Source organism: Amphiura filiformis, chromosome 18 (genome assembly GCF_039555335.1).
Source record: "Amphiura filiformis chromosome 18, Afil_fr2py, whole genome shotgun sequence".
NCBI classification, from domain to species: domain Eukaryota; kingdom Metazoa; phylum Echinodermata; class Ophiuroidea; order Amphilepidida; family Amphiuridae; genus Amphiura; species Amphiura filiformis.
The window spans coordinates 48,804,238-48,822,914 of NC_092645.1; the positions used below are offsets into that span (position 1 = coordinate 48,804,238).

Below are 18,677 nucleotides of genomic sequence, written 5' to 3' on the forward strand. Positions count from 1 at the left end.
ATGACGTCTTTTTAAAAAAAGTCGTCATTTCCTGAAATGACATCCTTCCAAAAAGTCGCCTTTTTCTGAAATGGCATATTTTTAGAAAAATTCACTTTTTCTGAAATGACATCTGTTATATAAAAAGTAGCCTTTTGTCTCAAATGATATCTTTTTAAAAAGTCACCTTTTTTCTGAAATGACGTCTGAAATGACGTCTTTTTTTTTAAAGTCGCCTTTTCTAAAATGTCTTTTAAAACCACCTTTTTTTCTGGAATGACATCTTTAAAAAGAGTTGCCTTTTTCTAAAATGACTTCTTTTTATATAAAAAGTCACCTAATTTTGAAATGTCTTTAAATATATATTTTTTTCTGAATAAAAAGTTGCCTTTTCTCAAATGACATCTTTTAAAAAAATCACCTTTACTGAAATGACATCCTTTTAAAAAAGTCGCCTTTTTCTGAAATGATGTCTTTATAAAAAGTAGTCTTTTTCTGAAATGATGTCTTTGTAAAAAAGTTCCTTTTCTGAAATTATGTCTTTTAGGCCAAAAAAAAAAAAGGTTCGTCTCAAAGCTCGCGAACGCGTTTGTAAAACCCCACGATTTGACAAAAAACAAATGCGGAAATTTTTTTTATTTCAAAATTTTTTTTTTTTTTTTAGTTTTTTCCAGAAAAAATCGGCGAAAATCAGACTTTTTTCTCAAAATACCATGCAAAAAAGGCGGGAAGGCATTTGTTTTTAAATTTCTCGTGAGCTTTGGACAAACCTTTTTTTTTTTGTCCTTAAATAAAATTTGTTTCTTTCTGAAATGACTTTCAGACTGACAGGGGTTCAGATTGACGGTGTTTCGGACTGACGGGGGAGACCCCACCACAAGTGCCCCTAAAAGCGCCCAAGGCAATTAGGGCAATGTGGGTACTTTTTGGGTGTTTTTTTCTTATGAAAAATTTGTACTAGTATACTGATGGGGTGGTAAAAACAGCAAAAAGTAGGTAGAATCAGCATCTGAAAGTGTATGTGGTACATCCCCGTACAAAAATCCCCAAATAAGCCTCGAAACCCCCTTTTGGTTTTTTACAATGTCATTGAAAGAGTTAATGGGTGGTTTTAACCCAGGAATTATGAACATTTTTGGGCCTCATCCTCAAAACTTGATGGATTCATCTGTGAGGTCAAATTTGGGCAAAATGCTAATTTTTGGGGGAATCCCCCCCCCCCCCCAAATATAAACAGGTTTTTTTTTGGCCCAAATTTTTATTAAAAAAAAAGGCATTAATTTTTAAAAACAATTTGCAATCATAAAGCCCAATAGTTTCCGTAATTCCAGGGTTATTATATTTGCCTGATTTAAGTCCTGGAAGATTACATATTAAGGCCAAGTAAAATAAATAACATGTATATCGTCTGGAAGCAGTTATTTGTTACAAATTTACTATTCATTTCTGTGAAAATTTCAATTTTTTGACGGTATTACTACCACTAGCTTGAACAAATTGACAAAAATGGATGAGGGGACAATATACGAGGGGGTATCAAAAAGTTTTAGAAATCGCCCAGAAGTGAAAGAGCTATATCAATGAAATTTTGAGAGTGCAATCACTTGTCCTTATGTACATTATGGTCCAAAAATGGTCTCATATTAAGTATGTTTGCTTTTTTTACAGGTGGCACTAGATGCCAATAACCTGCTGCCCCAGTTACTGCGCATAAACTGCCAGATTGAGAAAATTGAGGCAAGCAGCGTTATTAAGATCCTGCATTTGAAGGGTTGCAGTGCCTAGAAAATTGATGATGAAATGAAAGTTATCTTCGGTGGTGATTGTGATATGTCACTGTCGCTTTTTGGAAAAGGAATTTTTATTTCATCACAGTTTTTCTGGGCACTGTAACCCTTAAAATGGAACTTTGTGCTGCTGCATGCCACAATTTTCTCCATTTTGCTGGTTATGCGGTTACATAGGCAGGTAGTGACATCTAGCTCCTGTAAAAAAAGTAAACATACTTATGAGACCATTTTTGCACCATAGTGTACATAAGGACCAGTGATTGCACTGACAAAATTTCATTGATATAGCTCTTTCCCTTCTGAGCGATTTCTAAAACTTTTTGATGCCCCCCTCGTACATGTTATTTATTTTACTTGGCCTAAAAAAATAATGGAGACTGAGACTCGCTCAATGAAGTGCAGTTATTTCAAATATAATTGAAATTTAACCTTGTATTATTTTTGAACATAAATTGCAACTTTCACATCTAACCTTAAATCTGCTTTTTAATAGGTTTGACCTTCAGTATTTAGGATTGAACCATTACTATCATCATTAGGTGTCACAAATCCTAGAGTGGCATAAATGTATAAAAAATGTACCTTCATGTTTGGTGTATAATAAATGATCATGCTTCTTTTGTCTTTCTTTTCAGTCTCAAGTTTATTTCATGTAGAACCTTTCTGATTTTAATTAGGGTAGTAATATTTTGTTATATGTACATTTGGCCCCTGAATATGGATGAAGCAAACCCTTCAATATAAAGTCTACACCTACAAGGCTTTATCCATGTTCAAGAGCCAAAAGTAAATATGACTTTTTTTCCTGCATGTACTTTGGCCCTTGAACATGGATGAAGCAAACTCTTCAATATAAAGTTTACACCTACAAGGTTTTAGTCATAATGTTCAATGGCCAAAAGTACATATGAGGCTTTTCCCGCCCAGTGACGGATTTACCCTTTATTTCTTAATCATAATAATCTGTTACCCTCACAATCCAGCATTGAAAATGTTTCATAGCATTACTGAGGATTTTCAACCACCTTATTATATTCTGCTAATCTATCCTGTGAGAATATTTGTGCAATAAAGTGATTGATTTCCTGATTCTCCAGCTATTGGAAGTCATGATACTGATTGTGTATGTAGAACACCAACAGTCTTCTGAAATAGTTTTTTTGAGTTTAAATTTTCCACATTTCCCAGCTTCACATTTACTTGCTTGGAAATAAAGGTAGTATATTTCCACTTTGTGTTAAAGTGTCCTGCATTCCAGCCTGGTTGGTAGCTGCAATAGGTCTGAAAGGCATGCATTCATATCATAGTGAAGGCTAAGAATATGTAGAGTCGGAGCATTTTAACAAGAGTTACAGTGGAAGACATGTGAGGTCTCCATGATATTGATTTTCAGTGATCCCAATCGACTACTTTCACTGCCACCATGGCACTGTCAACGCTGTTGATCAAGTCATGGTACTTTCTGACGGTCCTTTCTGAAACAACAAAATAACAATATTGATACAAAAGTTATAAACAGAGCTGTTGGACAATTATTTCATTATTATTATCCACAGCAGAAGCCTGTGAAGTTATTTTGTTATCCACAGCTGAAGCCTGTCAAGTTATAGTGTAAAATGTTCTTAAAATCCCTGCACTTCCCAGGCTGCACTTTCAATCCTATGTTTTATTTTTACAGTCCATCTTATTTGTTACATTACACTACTCACTGAGTCACTAATGATATTTCAAGCATACTGCTATCTTCAGTAGACAACAACCCCGACTATTTTAAACCATGTTGTTCAATGATATTTTGAAATCAACATCATTAAAAATCTTGAGGGTATGTGACCAGATTGTGGTGCAAGTGAAACACTTTTTGTCTTCTACCTCACACTGAGGCACATCACCCAAACATTCTTATTCCAAATTTGCTCCAGGGATTTGGATTCTAGAATTATCTGTATCCCAGTTGTTCATAGAACAGTACTTCTTGGCAGGCCTTGGGCAATGTTTGAGGGGTTCCCTAACTATGAAGGAGTTTCAATAGGAAGTTGCCCTTTGGCACACAGTAAGGGTGGATCAACATAATTCTACCCTGCAAATTTTGTGACCATAGCGAACTGTCCACAAGGTTATCCGTCCCTTGGGAGAGGGCGCTGATTTGAGATTTTATGCTCTGGACCCATTTTTAACCCCAGTAGTACCAAATAATGCACCTAGATATTACAATCCTGCAATTGGAGAATTGTAGGGTAATGATGGGTTCTAGGAGGGCGCAAGTATGCACTTTCAGCACTTCTGCATGACGAAAGGGCATTTTGAGAGGCTCAGTGTGTTAAAAAAATAAGGCAGACACAGTGTTTTTGATGGCAGGATCTGAAAATATGGGCAAAGGTTACCAAGAATACTGATTTGTACGGGGATTTGTAGCTTCATACCCCCTTCTGTTACAAAATTATGAGGAAATAAAACTACAGCTTTTCAACGATGCAACACACAAGAACAAAAGAAGGGGGGTCCCGGCAAAATTTCCAGAGGCCATAGCGCAAAAACGACATGGACTATCAAGTTGCCGTTTTCGGTGCATTCATTGTGACCAAAGTAGAACACGTTGCCGGGACACTTTGATGGAGTAATATCAAATTCTGAAGGGGTCACCTGCCAAGGTCTGGATCAGTTGGTATGGAATGACTCTTACACAATTGTTGACGGATGGACACACAGTCACAAGTTGACCTCAAATGACCTTCGACTTCAAAATAAGACCATGAACACCACCAATAGATAGGCCTAAGGGTTCCCATAGTACAGCTATGATCCAAGTTTAGCAATCGGATAACTGTTCATATGAGATCAAAAAGCCTTACAAAATTGTTGACGGGGGACACACATATGGACGGACACATGACTCATGATGCCATAAGGTCTTTTCCTTCGGCCGAAGGGCAGGCAAATTTGCGCCCTGTTTCTGGGGTTATAACCACTCAACTACCATGTTTTTGTTCATACTGCCTCAACTATCTATTCCAGTCCTAAAATTTCACCTGATAACAAAATCTGCATATTGATGGGATACCAATTAAGTGGGGGATCAGGCCCCGGGATGAGGCTGGCAATCTAGTCACCCACCTTTACTAGTCCATGACAGAAAAGAGCCCATGGATAATTTGCTACCAAAGAAGGGTACCATACCAATTCTAGCAATGCATTTTGAGAAAATACATGCATGTAGATGTACAGGGTGTCCCAGAACAATTTAATTACCAGGCAAATGAATTTGGTCAGCGAGACAGTTTGGAATCCACAAGTTTACTATCTTACCCACTTACTGCTTAACTATGGTGTTCTGTAGGAGATTTTTAAAATATCTTTAAATTGCTCTGTTGTCCTTCAGGCACAATTGATGAACTTGGCTGCATTTCATTAAGGTGGGACATGTGTAAACAAATATTTGCAAAACAAATCAGGTTTGAAAAAGAAATTCATTTAAAACCATACATTGTGACTTACAGTAATTCAGCGATTCACACTTACATTAATTTTGTTCCGTTATTAGTCTGGTCAAAGTAGCAATTTCACTGCGTAAATTTCTGTCAGGTGTGACTTCTGACACCTTCCACCAGTCAGCCTTTATGTGTTGCAGCATTACATCAATTTACATGTATTTAATGATGGATCAATATGTAGAAAACATGTCCTCAATTGATACATGTACAAGTCTTCTGTGATCTGCACCTGAATAATAAAACAAAAACCAGACCCAATTATTAGTTAATACCCCAGAAAATAAAAGACAAGAGATGTACATGTATAAATTTAAGCCGCCTGAAATTAATCATTTAAAATAGCAAATGAACATGATGAGGAAAATATGCATGCGCACCCACACAGGTGACTAGGGCAAAAATTGCACCAAAATAACAAGCACAAAATTCAGTATTGCCTGAGGATACAGTTTTGTCATAAAACACTGGCCCAGATGCAAAGAAACATGTTGGAGTCCATGCCTCCTCCATCCATAGAACCCATTCAACATGTTCAATTCGCCTATTGCACGGTTCCACCATATGCGAGGAGAACCCCCGATGTGTACGCATGATGGTTCCAATTAGGGGTACTTTTCAAGAAATGTCCGCGGATTTTCGAGGACAAAATTGTTCGCGATTGTCCAAATAAGGGGAGTTTTGGAGCAAAATTGTCTTTGAAATGAAAAATAGGGTGTATTTGTAGGACTTTTGTCCTTGTTTTACCACTACAGTTTTCGTTTTTTGTATTTTTTCTGTCCGTTTTTTAATAGTTCCACACAAAAATTGATAGGGTATTTTTTCTGATAAAAATTGTCCTCATATCCCCGTGAAATGGGGGGAAAATTCAAAAGCGTCCTTGAAATGGGAAAAATATGGGTATTTATTTCGGAAAAATGTCCTTGATAAGGGGGTGAAATGAAAATGCGTCCTCAAAATGATAAAAATAGGGGAGGTATTTGGGGGCAAATTTTCCTTGATTTCGCGCAAAATAGGGGGTAAAATTGCTACAAATGTCCTCGATTCCCCATGAAATAGGGGTCATTTTCAAATCCTGGAACGGTCATACGTCCTGCTTTCAAATACAAACTGAACCCACCGGGGGAGAACCTTGAACTGGCAATAGACATGAAAGGAAGTATTACGTAACTTTACGCAATGTTATATGACTGGTTCAATTCCCATTCATGCATGCTGCCAGATTGAGGCTCTCCTTGCATGAATGGCAGAATCGTGCAATGGGCGATTAAGAACAAACTATGGATAGCGTAAACTTGAGAAATACATACTGCATGGCTTAATTTAATCATCTGGTCATGGTGTGGCCTGCTCTCAGAACTTTCCCTGGGAAATAAGGTTTTTTCAAAATTGGGTCTTTAAAATTTCACACATTTTAAGTTCTCTCTAAATACCTTTTTAAACATAAAATTGTTAAGTTTTTTACAAAATTATGAAAGTTTTTGGTAGCCTTTTATCATGTATTTAATAGGGGCAGTGGAATCTTACAGCCTGTGGATCCTTTATAGGGGAATGTTCAGAAATACTTTGGTGGGGGGCTGGAAAATATTCTTTTTCATGTCGAAATTTTTTAACCCCCCCTCTTTGCGAACCCAAAACTTTTTTGCCCCCCCCCCTCTTAATGGACCTAAAACTTTTTTGCCCCCCCCCCCCCCTCATATAGGTTCAAAACTATTTTAACCCCCCATCATAATGTACCATTCTACATCAAATGGCAGAGGAAACATAATGCTAAAATTTGTATTCATGTGCAATGAAATAGTACTCATTTCATTGGTATAGAATATGTGGAATTGAGGAAATGTTTCAAAGTAGCATAAGTATGTTTATGCAACCCACTGAACCCAGTATTAATAAACTATACATTTATGATTGGAATCGGTGGCAACGGAAACATTATAATTTAGGTGGGGTCGAGGGACGAGTATATTTTGTTCTGGTTTTACTGGGACTTTTTGTTGCGGCGAAGCGCGCAAAAATCTTAGACCATTTTAGCCCAAAATACAGTGGCACAGACGAAAAATAAATTGCAATTGCAAATACATACCGGGCGGCACTTCAATATGAAATGGATATAGGTGTAGGGCTGGCACTTCCGCACTAAGGGGCATTCGGTGAGAGCAAAATGTAAAAAATATGGGGTCATTGGGTGAGCGCATGATTTTTGGCATTTGGTGAGAGCAAAATGTAAAAAATATGGGGTCATTGGGTGAGAACATGACCTTTTTCTTAAATGGAATCTTTGGGTGAGAGCCGAAACAGCGCCACAAAAACCTCAAAATTTTTTAGTTCTATGGCTTCAAATTTCATTGTTTTTTCAAAATAAGTAGCAAAATCAGTGATAAATGAAAATTGCTGTTCAAATTGAACATGTAAGGGTCTTTGGGTGACGTCGACAGATCAAATGGAAAAATAAGGGGTCTTACGGTGACAGAGCATCTGTTCGTAAAAAAATATGGGGTCTTTGGGTGACAGCGATGCTGAAAAGGGGTCTTAACAGCCCTACATACGCGTCACCTCCAAAGTTGAGGCCCCCCGAATACATACCGGTTTTGTTTTTAGAGAGACTGGGCCATATACATCTCAGCTCCCACCCAGTAAATTCCTGAGGGCTAGGGTGTCTGTGTGCTCACTACTCACTGCACATTTGTCTAGGACATTTGTCCAATTTTGAGATGTTTATAATTTATATTAATTAATATCACACAGCCAAATATTTCTGAAAAGGTAACTTTCAGTTATTATTATGATGATGATGATGATGATGATGATGATATTTTTCTATAATATAGAACATTGCCCTTCATTTACATGTATGCTGCACACAACCTATAGGGACACTGCAAGCCTGTGAGTTGACAATTTACATGCAGTGTGTAGCTGTGTGTCACAAGAGTGGTGAAGTTGGCTCGAGATTAGAGATTAGAGATTAGACATTCGCAATTGAATAATTCTATACGTTTAATATAAATTTTTTGAAATTCCTTATTTTCATGAATTTCGACCTAAAAACAACTATTATGTATACATGTAGTTCAAGTCTTCTATAGTTTTTTGACACTATTTTTGGACATTTGAAAATTTTGGCCAAAATACTCAAAATTTTGTATCTTCGTTATCTGGCAAAATTTCGACCTAAAACAACTGTTATGTATAGCTTAAGTCTTATTAAGTCTTTTGACAACATTTTGGAGCATTCAAAAATTTGGCCAAAAATGTCAAAATTTTGTATCTTCGTTATTTGGCCAAATTTCTACCTAAAAACAACTCTTATGTATAGTTCAAGTCTTCTACATTTTTGACACCATTTTTAGACATCCGAAAATTTTGGCCAAAATACTCAAAATTTTGTATCTTCGTTATCTGGCCAAATTTCGACCTAAAACAACTGTTATATATAGTTTAAGTCTTCTTAAGTCTTTTGACATTTTTGGACATCCGAAAATTTTGGCCAAAATACTCAAAATTTCGTATCTTCAAGTTATCTGGCCAAATTTCGCCTAAAACAACTGTTATGTATAATCTTCTTAAGTCTTTTGACACCATTTTGGAGCATTCAAAAAATTTGGCCAAAAATTTCAAAATTTTGTATCTTCGTTATTTGGCCAAAATCTACCTAAAAACAACTCTTATGTATAGTTTAAGTCTTCTTAAGTCTTTTGACACCATTTTTGGACATCCGATTTTGTATCTTCGTTATCTGGCCAAATTTCGGCCTAAAAACAACTGTTATGTATAGTTTAAGTCTTCTTAAATCTTTTGACACCATTTTTGGACATCCGAAAATTTTGGCCAAAATACTCAAAATTTTGTATCTTCGTGATCTGGCCAAATTTCGACCTGAAAACAACTGTTATGTATAGTTTAAGTCTTCTTAAGTCTTGTGACCCCATTTTTGGACATCCGAAAAATTTGGCCAAAAATACTCAAAATTTTGTATCTTCGTTACTTGGACAAATTTCGACCTAAAACAACTCTTATGTAAAGTTTAGGACTTCAAGAATCTTTTGACACCATTTTTAGACATTCGAGATTAGAAATTAGACATTCGTGATTTCCGAAAATTGTCATATAAAAACCACTTTTCTACATCAATCAAGTGACATGGAGTCATCTGACACCACTTTTTGACATTTTTTGCATTTTTAGACATTCGAGATTTGAAATTAGACATTCGTTATTCCACAGAATTTCGATCTAAAATCCACTTTTCTACACCGATCACGTGTCATGGAGTCAATTGACATCATTTTTAGACATTCGACACCACTTTAGACATTCGAAAAATTTTGACCAAAGAATCTCAATTTTTAGACATTCGTTATTTCGCAGAATTTCGATCTAAAAAACACTTTTCTACACAGATCACGTGTCTAGGAGTAATATGACACCATTTTTGACCTTCCCGAAAATATTTGACCCCAAAAATGGTATAAAAATACTCGAGGACACTTGACCGATGCATAAAAGTGGGTTTTAGGTCGAAATTTATAAAAAATAACGAAGTTCAAAAATTTTGAAATTTTTGGCCAAAATTTGTGAATGTCCAAAAATAGTGTCAAATTACTCCAGAACACTTGATCGATACATAAAAGTGGTTATTAGGTCGAAATTCGCCTAAATAACGGAAGTTCAAAAATTTTGAAATTTTTGGCTAAATTTTTGAATGTCCAAAAATGGTGTAAAAATACTCGAGAACACTTGACCGATGCATAAAGTGGGTTTTAGGTCGAAATTCGCCCAAATAACGAAGTTCAAAAATTTTGAAATTTTTGGGCCAAAATTTTGAAAGTCCAAAACGGTCTCAAATGACTCCAGTACCCTTGATCGATGCAGAAAAACGATTAAAAGTGTAATATTCAACGTAATAACGAATGTCTAATTTCTAATCTCTAATCTCGAGCCAACTTCACCGTGCCGTGTCACACCCATACCACGGCACACATGCAAATACCCCCACCTGACTGCTTTCTGATACAGGTGGTCTGATACATGTAGTTCGTACCATCAGTATGTTCATGTGTATGTGTCTTTGAAGTGAAATGTGTATGTTTGGTTGATGGGGTGGGGTGGTGTTTGGTAGGGTGGGTTTGTATAGGAGAGCAATATGTGGTGTGGTGTAGTGATCTTTGACCAATGACCTTCTTTTTGTACAATTTTATCTTCAAAAATTCCATATAAAAAAGCAGAAACTGTCAAATTTTTAAATTAGAAACAAAATATTAAATTTTGCTCCATTTTATGAAATTATGTTCCACCTGGTCATCCATTTTTTTCAACTGTTATACCAAATGACCCCCTTCTTTCAAAATTTTATACCCAATTTTTTACACCAAATGACCCATCTTTATACAAATAGGCTCCTACTAAGCAATGTCCGTAATGACCCCCCAGTCCCCCTCCCCCCAAAAAATGGCATGGACTCTGACCGAGTCCGGACTTGAGCTGGACTTGGGGCTTATTTTTGTTGGACTCGGACTTGGCTCGGACTTGTCACCACTGGACTTGGACTCCAATCCGTACTTGGGCACAAAAGGATTCGGACTTGGATACTAATGGACTTGACTCAGCTTGGACTCGGATGAGCTGGACTCGGGTACAAGTCTGGAGGCCAGGCAATTTTTAACACTGGATCAAATGCACTTTTGTTGTGGTTCAATACTGGAACATTTGCGCACACACACCATGAAAGCGTATGAAGTTTTTTACCCCCCGTGCATCGAAAAAAAATTTAATCCCACCTGTTCATACACCCAAAACTTTTTAACCCCCCCCCCCCCTATTCAGAACTCCTAAAATTTTATGACCCCTTATACTTTGATCAGCTCTTAATAGGCGGGGACTCATAACATCGTGGATTGATAACCCAGCAAACACAAAAGCGTTTTAAAAACGTTTTAAATAAGTTATATTTTGGCTTTTGGTTTAGGTAAAAACGTTTTAATAACATTAAAATGTCGGGTTATATAAAGGTCATGAAAACGTTTTAAAACGTTTTGTATGAAAACACACAACAGCAATATTTTAAAAATGTTTTCTAAATGCTATTGTAAACTATTTTTGAAAACATGTTTTGCCAAATATTTTGTCAACACTTAAATAACATACTGTTAAAATATTTGCACCCAGAAAACACAGAAATGTTCTTAAGATGTTATTTTCAAAACGTTTTAATAACATTTAAATGTCGGGTTATATAAAGGTCATGAAAACGTTTTTAAAACGTTATTGCAAATAATTTGGGCAAACATTTTTCGCAAAATATTTTTTCAACCCCAAAATAACATTCTGTTTAGAATGTTTTGTATCAAGTTTTCAAAAATGTTTTTGGGATGTTATTAGAACGTTTTTATACCCTTTATATAACCCGACATTTAAACGTTTTCTGTAAGACATTTTGTATTTGCTGGGCAGTAGATTATCAAAAAATGTTTTTTTCATATTATGTACATGTTTTATACCCTTAAGGGGGTACTACACCCCTGGCCAATTTTGTGCCTATTTTTGCATTTTTCTCAAAAATTATAGTGCATTGGTGACAAGTAAGATATATATATTATAGGGGCAAGGACTACAACTACTGCACTGGACATTTTATTTCAACAGAGACAACAGTTGTGGAGTTACAGTCAAAAATGAGGGAAAACCAATATTTGATCAATAAATCAATAACTACTTGCTTTGAGGTACTGAATTTTCAGTGCAGTAGTTGTAGTCCTTGCCCCTATAATAAACATATATTACTTGTCACCAATGCGCTATAATTTTTGAGAAAAATGCAAAAATAGGCACAAAATTGGCCAGGGGTGTAGTACCCCCTTAATATGTCCTTTATATAACCCGACATTTAAACGTTTTCTGACAACCTTTTATAACCTTTTGCGAATAATGTCGAAAACGTTTTGTGTTTGCTGGGAATTTGATATAGAACGGCGTACACACAGCTGGGCGGCGTGGGCGCAGCAGTTACGCGAACTGAGCTTTGCGTAAAGACGCATGCTTTTGTGAATTTACGCATGCGTAAGTTGGAACTTTATTGACTCGTGCAGTAACAAAAACCGAATAATTCCCGCCTATTAAGAGCTGATCATAGTATACATATTTTCCAGCCCCCCACCAGAGTATTTCTGAACACTCCCTAGGTTAAAATTTACTTTTTGACATGATTATAGTGCAGTGGCGTAGCTTTTGGGTACTTTTTGGTTTGCCCAATTTCACTTGCATTTTTAGTTTTTTTAGGAAAGTGCAGTCTCATGCCTGTGATAGGGATGTTCATAAAATTTTGAAGTTTAATATTTTTAGCTAATAGTTCTTTCATTTGAAAGAGAATCAAATTACCTAAACAATAAGAGGTCAATGGTGTTTCTAGTGCATATACTTTTGAAGCAAGGCTGTCAACTTTTTGGAATTGCTTGGCGTGAGACAGAGGCGTACCGGGATTTGCCGACTTCAATGTTCATTTTGACCCATGATTATTTAAGCCACGGGCTCGAAAATGTGAAAAGCGGGGGGTAGCAACAACAATTTTTTCATGGCGATGCATGAGATTTTACTCAATTTTCAGCTTTTTGCGTGAGATTTACTTTCAGGCGTGATATGATACTACCTTGGCGTGAGACCGTGAGAAAGTGACCCAATGCGTGAGACTCGCGGCCAATGCGTGAGAGTTGACAATGACAGCCCTGTTCTGAAGTTACAGACAAAAATAGCGTCACCAAATGGCCCAAAATTTTGTGTGTGAAATTGTGACAGTAGGCACATGTACAATGTACACTACTGTATGTGACCCCAGATGACCTCCTATTCTTTACTGTAAGAAAGCTGTTTTGGATGGTCTTGATTTACACACAAATTGCACTATGTGATAGTTTATGAATCCAGTATCATGCCAGTACCAAAGTAAGTCAAAGTCATTTAGGTTTGGGTTGTCAAAATTAATTTTTAGTGATTTTTTCCATTGAGCCCCACAGTAAAGCCATTTTTGTACCGCACAGGCACATTCCACTTCCCTATGGACGAATAGCGCCACCTATAGTGTGTGATGTGAGCCTGCCTACCTGTGATAAGCTTCACTCATTGTTAACTGCCTGTGTGCTAATCTGGGTTTGTGGTGCGCAGGGGAAAGGATACAAATTGGCACTCCAAACCTGTGAATGTACTGACGGAAATATTTTTTGCCCAGCTATTGTCGTTTACCCACAACTTTTTGTAGCATGAAGTGCTCGAATCAAATGGCCCAAGGCTTGTAAGGTTGTATAAAATTAATGTTTTGAGAAAAAAAAAAAAAAATCTGACAAACCCCAGAAACTGATGAGGCCAGGAGGGAGAGGGCAATGAACCAAAACATCAATTTTATATAGACTCAAGGAGTCCCAATCAGAGTCCATGCTTTTGATGACAGTGACCCCCTACCTTGGGTTTATATCATATTGTTTATTCTCATTCATATTCGATTTTATTTAAACACTGTTATAGCAACATTTTACAATTTTAGGAAATTTAATATTGTTGTTTTTTTCTTGCCCAAAAGTCCCAATTTACACTCGCATAAATTCATAAAAGCATGTGTCAGTCACGCAATACGCAAAGCACACTTTGTGCAAGATGTCCCAGGTTCAATTCCCGCAGGACAAAAAAAAAAAAATTAATTCCGCTCTTCCCGTGGCTCATCTGATAATGGCAGGGCAGATGACCCATGACAAAAGACCTTGTTACAGTCGGTTCCAATCAGGGTATTAATAAGCCCGATTGTTGGCTACAAGTCACAATTTACACTTGTATAAAAGCATGTGTCAGTCACGCAATATACGCAAAGCACACTTTGTGCAAGAGGTCCCGGGCACAATTCCCCGCAGGACAAAAAAAATAATTCTGCTCTTCCCCTGGCTCATCTGGTAATGGCAGGGCAGATGACCAATGACAAAAGACCTTGTTACACTTACAGTCGGTTCCAATCAGGGTAATAAGCCCGATTGTTGGCTATCAGCTATCCACGGTGGCCCCCTTCGTTCACCAGGTCACTAATTGTGCCTGGTCGAAGTTTTGTCAGCGTTATCGCCCAGATTTCAGCTGTTTTAAAACATCCATGTGATATGCTCGACTTAAAAAAAATGCACTGTGCTCACAAATGCGCGCACTCCCAGTCTCTATCAAAATGTTACGAGTCAAATGAGTTGAACAAAGATAGTAGAATGGTAGGCCTACACTACATGTAGTTCTTTGGCACTTTTTTGCCAGTACTATATAGCGTACAGGCATTTGGTAAACCGTAAACACATAAGTGGGGTTTGGATTTTAGCCAATTGAATTGCATAATAAAACATCACCACTGGTTCATTATTCGCCCAAAGCCACATAATATGTGACCCCTCGGCACAACTGAGCCCGGATGTCGCCAGTGCCACTATGCTCCATCGAACTTAACAATAAACAATAGGAAACAAAGGATTTATTGACTGTTTTATTGATTTTTCACTACTTAAATGTCAAGTGCTATAGACATGATATACATCATTTTAAAGCTAATTTCAAGCAGAATATTTTGGTTGAATATCTCAAAAATGATGATTGGCGACTTCAGGGCTCAGTTGTGCCGAGGGGTCACATATTGCATTTACCACCACTGGCATAGTGACATGACTTTTACTCAATCATAAGCCCTGTTCCATTTTGGGGTCAGGCTAGTATCATTTTATGAATGAATGTGGTTTCAGCATTTAATACTTTTCAAGAGCTAACAACATGATTCAATTAGCCATAAACAACCCCACTTTCTGTTTTTACGCAGCAAGTGTAGGCCTACATGTATGATAAAGTCAAATGACAAAAAGTGCCAAACTTCTCTGATAACATGCAGAGTCTGACTGGGGTGGGGCGACATGCGCATTACATGTTCACTGCCAAATCAAGGTGGAAAATATGGTATAATAAGTTTTAAATAGCGGCCCAGTCATGGTTTGTGCAAACAAAATTCCCGGGGACAAAATTTCTCCCATCTACTTAATCTACCTATGATGACCAGTGGCGTGGCCAGCACATTGAAAGTGGGGGGGCAGGTTGTTAAGTTCCCCGAATGGAGTCTGATTAGGAGCAAATTTTGATGTTTTTAACTTTTTACCCGAATGACCAACAAAAGTCAACCCCCTTCTTTGCGCACGCCACTGTCACTGATGATCACTAGTCTATTAAAGTAATAGGGCCTATTCAGATTTCCTTTTACAAATTAACCATCGCATATACATGCGCGACGTCAAGCGTGTACATTGGACTATGTGTGCAAAATAATATGCGCTGGACAGCTCATGAGCTAGCAGGTTACGCTTAATTTGAAAGGAAATCTAAATAATACTTTAGGCCTACCTGACAATGATTTGTAAGCTTAATGATCATGATGATATTTATACGGTGACATACCCAACTGGTCAGAGAAATTGAAACAAAAATAAAACAATCAAAATTCAAAAAGCGCTAGGCTTAGCCATGCTATACTACAGTGACTATGCATGCCATGCATTACATTGATACATGCATACAATGACATTTCATGATTTACTTACCGTATAAAACACCACGGTGTTGAACTTCACTCAGTAGTTAAAGCTGTGCCAAACTCACAAACCAGTTCACACGTCTATAATACTGCTTCTTCATACTGCTAAATGTTAGCTTTTTGGGTAAATAGTACTGGTTCCGAGAATAAATCCAATAAACATGATAACCAAACCCACGGCGTCCCATGAAAATAATTTTAATTTCATGCAACTTTAGGGACAGCCCGTGGTACTACTAGAACTGGGCCAGTACTTGTGGCTTGAACTGGGCAATTGCGAGTACGCTAGAATTGGCCCAATAAAAGTGTCACTTTTGCCGGCCTAGTATTGGGGCTTTTTTTATAGCTCAATCCGTGCCGCTAGATCTTGCCCAACACTGGCCCAGTACTGGGCTTGAAAAGTGGAAAACCGCTGTGTATGTGACCCATACGAAATGTACCTAACAAGTTAAAAGAGAGTGTTTTACATCTGATACTATCATTATCTGGCGTCCGACCATGTACTTCTTTTAAGTTCTTAGGCTGCGATCACATAGAAGTATACGGTATACGGTATTCGCTATACGAAATACGCTCATTCGATCAGGCTGTGTTCATATTGGAGTATACTATGTGAACTCAGCCTGATCGAATGAACGTATTTCGTATACATGGTATAGCGAATAGCGAGTATAGGTCAGTTTACCAATTTTCTTCGTCTATTCAAATGCTTGTAAATTTACTTCAATGAGGTGTCATAATATGCAGAATTAGATAGTGCAACTATTCACAAAAAAATGAATTTACCCACATATGGTTTAGTTTTAAAATTAGTTTGTTTTTTTAATTTAAAATACGCTGCACTAAAATCGAACACGCACGATTCCCACTATACTATACTATACGCAGGTATACGGACCTTTTCAAATAGTGCCCTCCTAGTCCTATGTGACCCGGTACTATGAAATTACCTTACTCGATTTAAGCTATACGCGTGCACCTGCAAAACGTGCACCGTATGCGAATAGTATACTTCTATGTGATCGCAGCCTTAAGGCTGAGTTCACATAGAAGTATACGGTATACGGTATTCGCTATACGAAATACGCTCATTCGATCAGACTGAGTTCATATAGGAGTATACTATGTGAACTCAGCCTGATTGAATGAGCGTATTTCGTATAGCGAATAGCGAGTATGTCAGTTTACCCATTTTCTTCGTCTTATCAAATGCTTGTAACTTTACTTCTAGAGGTCACATTGCATTCAATGAGGTGTCATAATGTGCAGAATTAGAGAGTGCATCTATTAAAAAGATGAATTTACCCACATATGGTTTAGGTTTTTAAAAGTTTGACGGTATACGCTGCACTAAAATCGAACATGCGCGATTCCCACTATACTATACTAAACGCAGGTATACGGCCTTTTCGAATAGCTCTTATGTGACCCGGTACTATGAAATTACCTTGCTCGATTTAGGCTATACGCGTGCACCTGCAAAACGTGCATCATATACCCGAATAGTATACTTCTATGCGATCGTAGCCTTATGTGACCCGGTACTATGAAATTGCCTTGCTCAATTTAAGCTATACGCGTGAACCTGCAAAACGTGCACCGTATACCCGAATAGTATACTTCTATGTGAACGCAGCCTAAGGAAGTGTATTTGAGCGAATCGTTAATTTGAGACAAGCACCATGAAAATCAATTTCATGTAACTGGTAAGTTTCCATACATGGGATGTATTTGATTGTCAACTAATCGAAGAAAGAGGATTGAGGTTTTAACCTTTAATTCATTGCCAAATATGTTATAGATTGTACTTTAAATTTGGTTTAACCCATTATAGATTAATACTCAATCAATCAAATTTTATAGGAATAACACTTACATTACAGTGGCACTCATCTCATATCTCATTTATCCAATCATGGAAATAGGAACGGAAGTACAAGAAATTATTATGAAATGAAAAGTGGAAATTCATGTGCAATTAATCCATTAAAGGGGGGGGGGCACGTCTTTAGCGTCCCGTAATAAACTTTTTAGGCTTCTTGTGAGAAACACGCCATCTCGCGATGACCTCATGGCATGTGAACCAATCAAAATCCAGCTACTACCCAACCTGAAAAAGGACGTGCGCTTGATGTAAAAAGGGATAAAGTCAATACGTGATTCTGAGAATGTGTACGCATGGTGGTGATTGTATTAAAGTATATTGTAAAACGCCGTCGCAAATTCGACGTTGCCAACATTATAGGCTATCAGCAGTTTTGCGTCTGCCTGCATGATAACAATGCATAGCAACGATTATGGGACTGGCTCAACAAATCAGATACCGGTACCATAGGATTTAATAAAGTTCAAAGTTCATACAAAGTAAAATCGTTCGACGATTGTCATGGATAAGAATTTACGCACTGGAAACATACATGTAGGCCTATCATAGCTGAATAGCTCTCAAAAATGATGACATGATAATCGATAATTAGCATGATCAAACTCAGAACTGCAAAAGTCAGATATCTGATAGTATGATTCAGCAGCAGGATGTCATGACTTAATTTATTCTTTATGGTTACGATTTAAAAAATAACAACGAAATAATAATTATAATTAAACGATGATAATATTATATACTATAATGTATAGGATTTTGTTTTAAATTAAAGAAATTATAAAAAAATTTTATCATAGGCCTAATTTAACATGTTAAATATAGGCCTAGGCCTATATATCATTTCGCAACATCTTATAGGCCACACAAACAGCATGAACATGATGAATATTATAAACTTGTCAAATAACTTAAAAACACTCAGTTGAAAACGTTTGTCATTTTGTCTT

At 37.1% G+C, this 18,677-nt stretch overlaps 1 long non-coding RNA gene across 1 annotated transcript; it reads right to left on the reverse strand.

The window, feature by feature from the left end:
* Positions 1-2,212: 2,212 nt before the first annotated feature.
* Positions 2,213-16,241, reverse strand: LOC140139494 (uncharacterized). The gene is made up of 3 exons (XR_011857144.1): positions 15,853-16,241; positions 5,289-5,489; positions 2,213-3,244 (listed from the first exon to the last, which is right to left on the reverse strand). It is a non-coding gene; the product is annotated as an uncharacterized lncRNA (long non-coding RNA).
* Between the last annotated feature and the right edge of the window lie 2,436 nt (positions 16,242-18,677).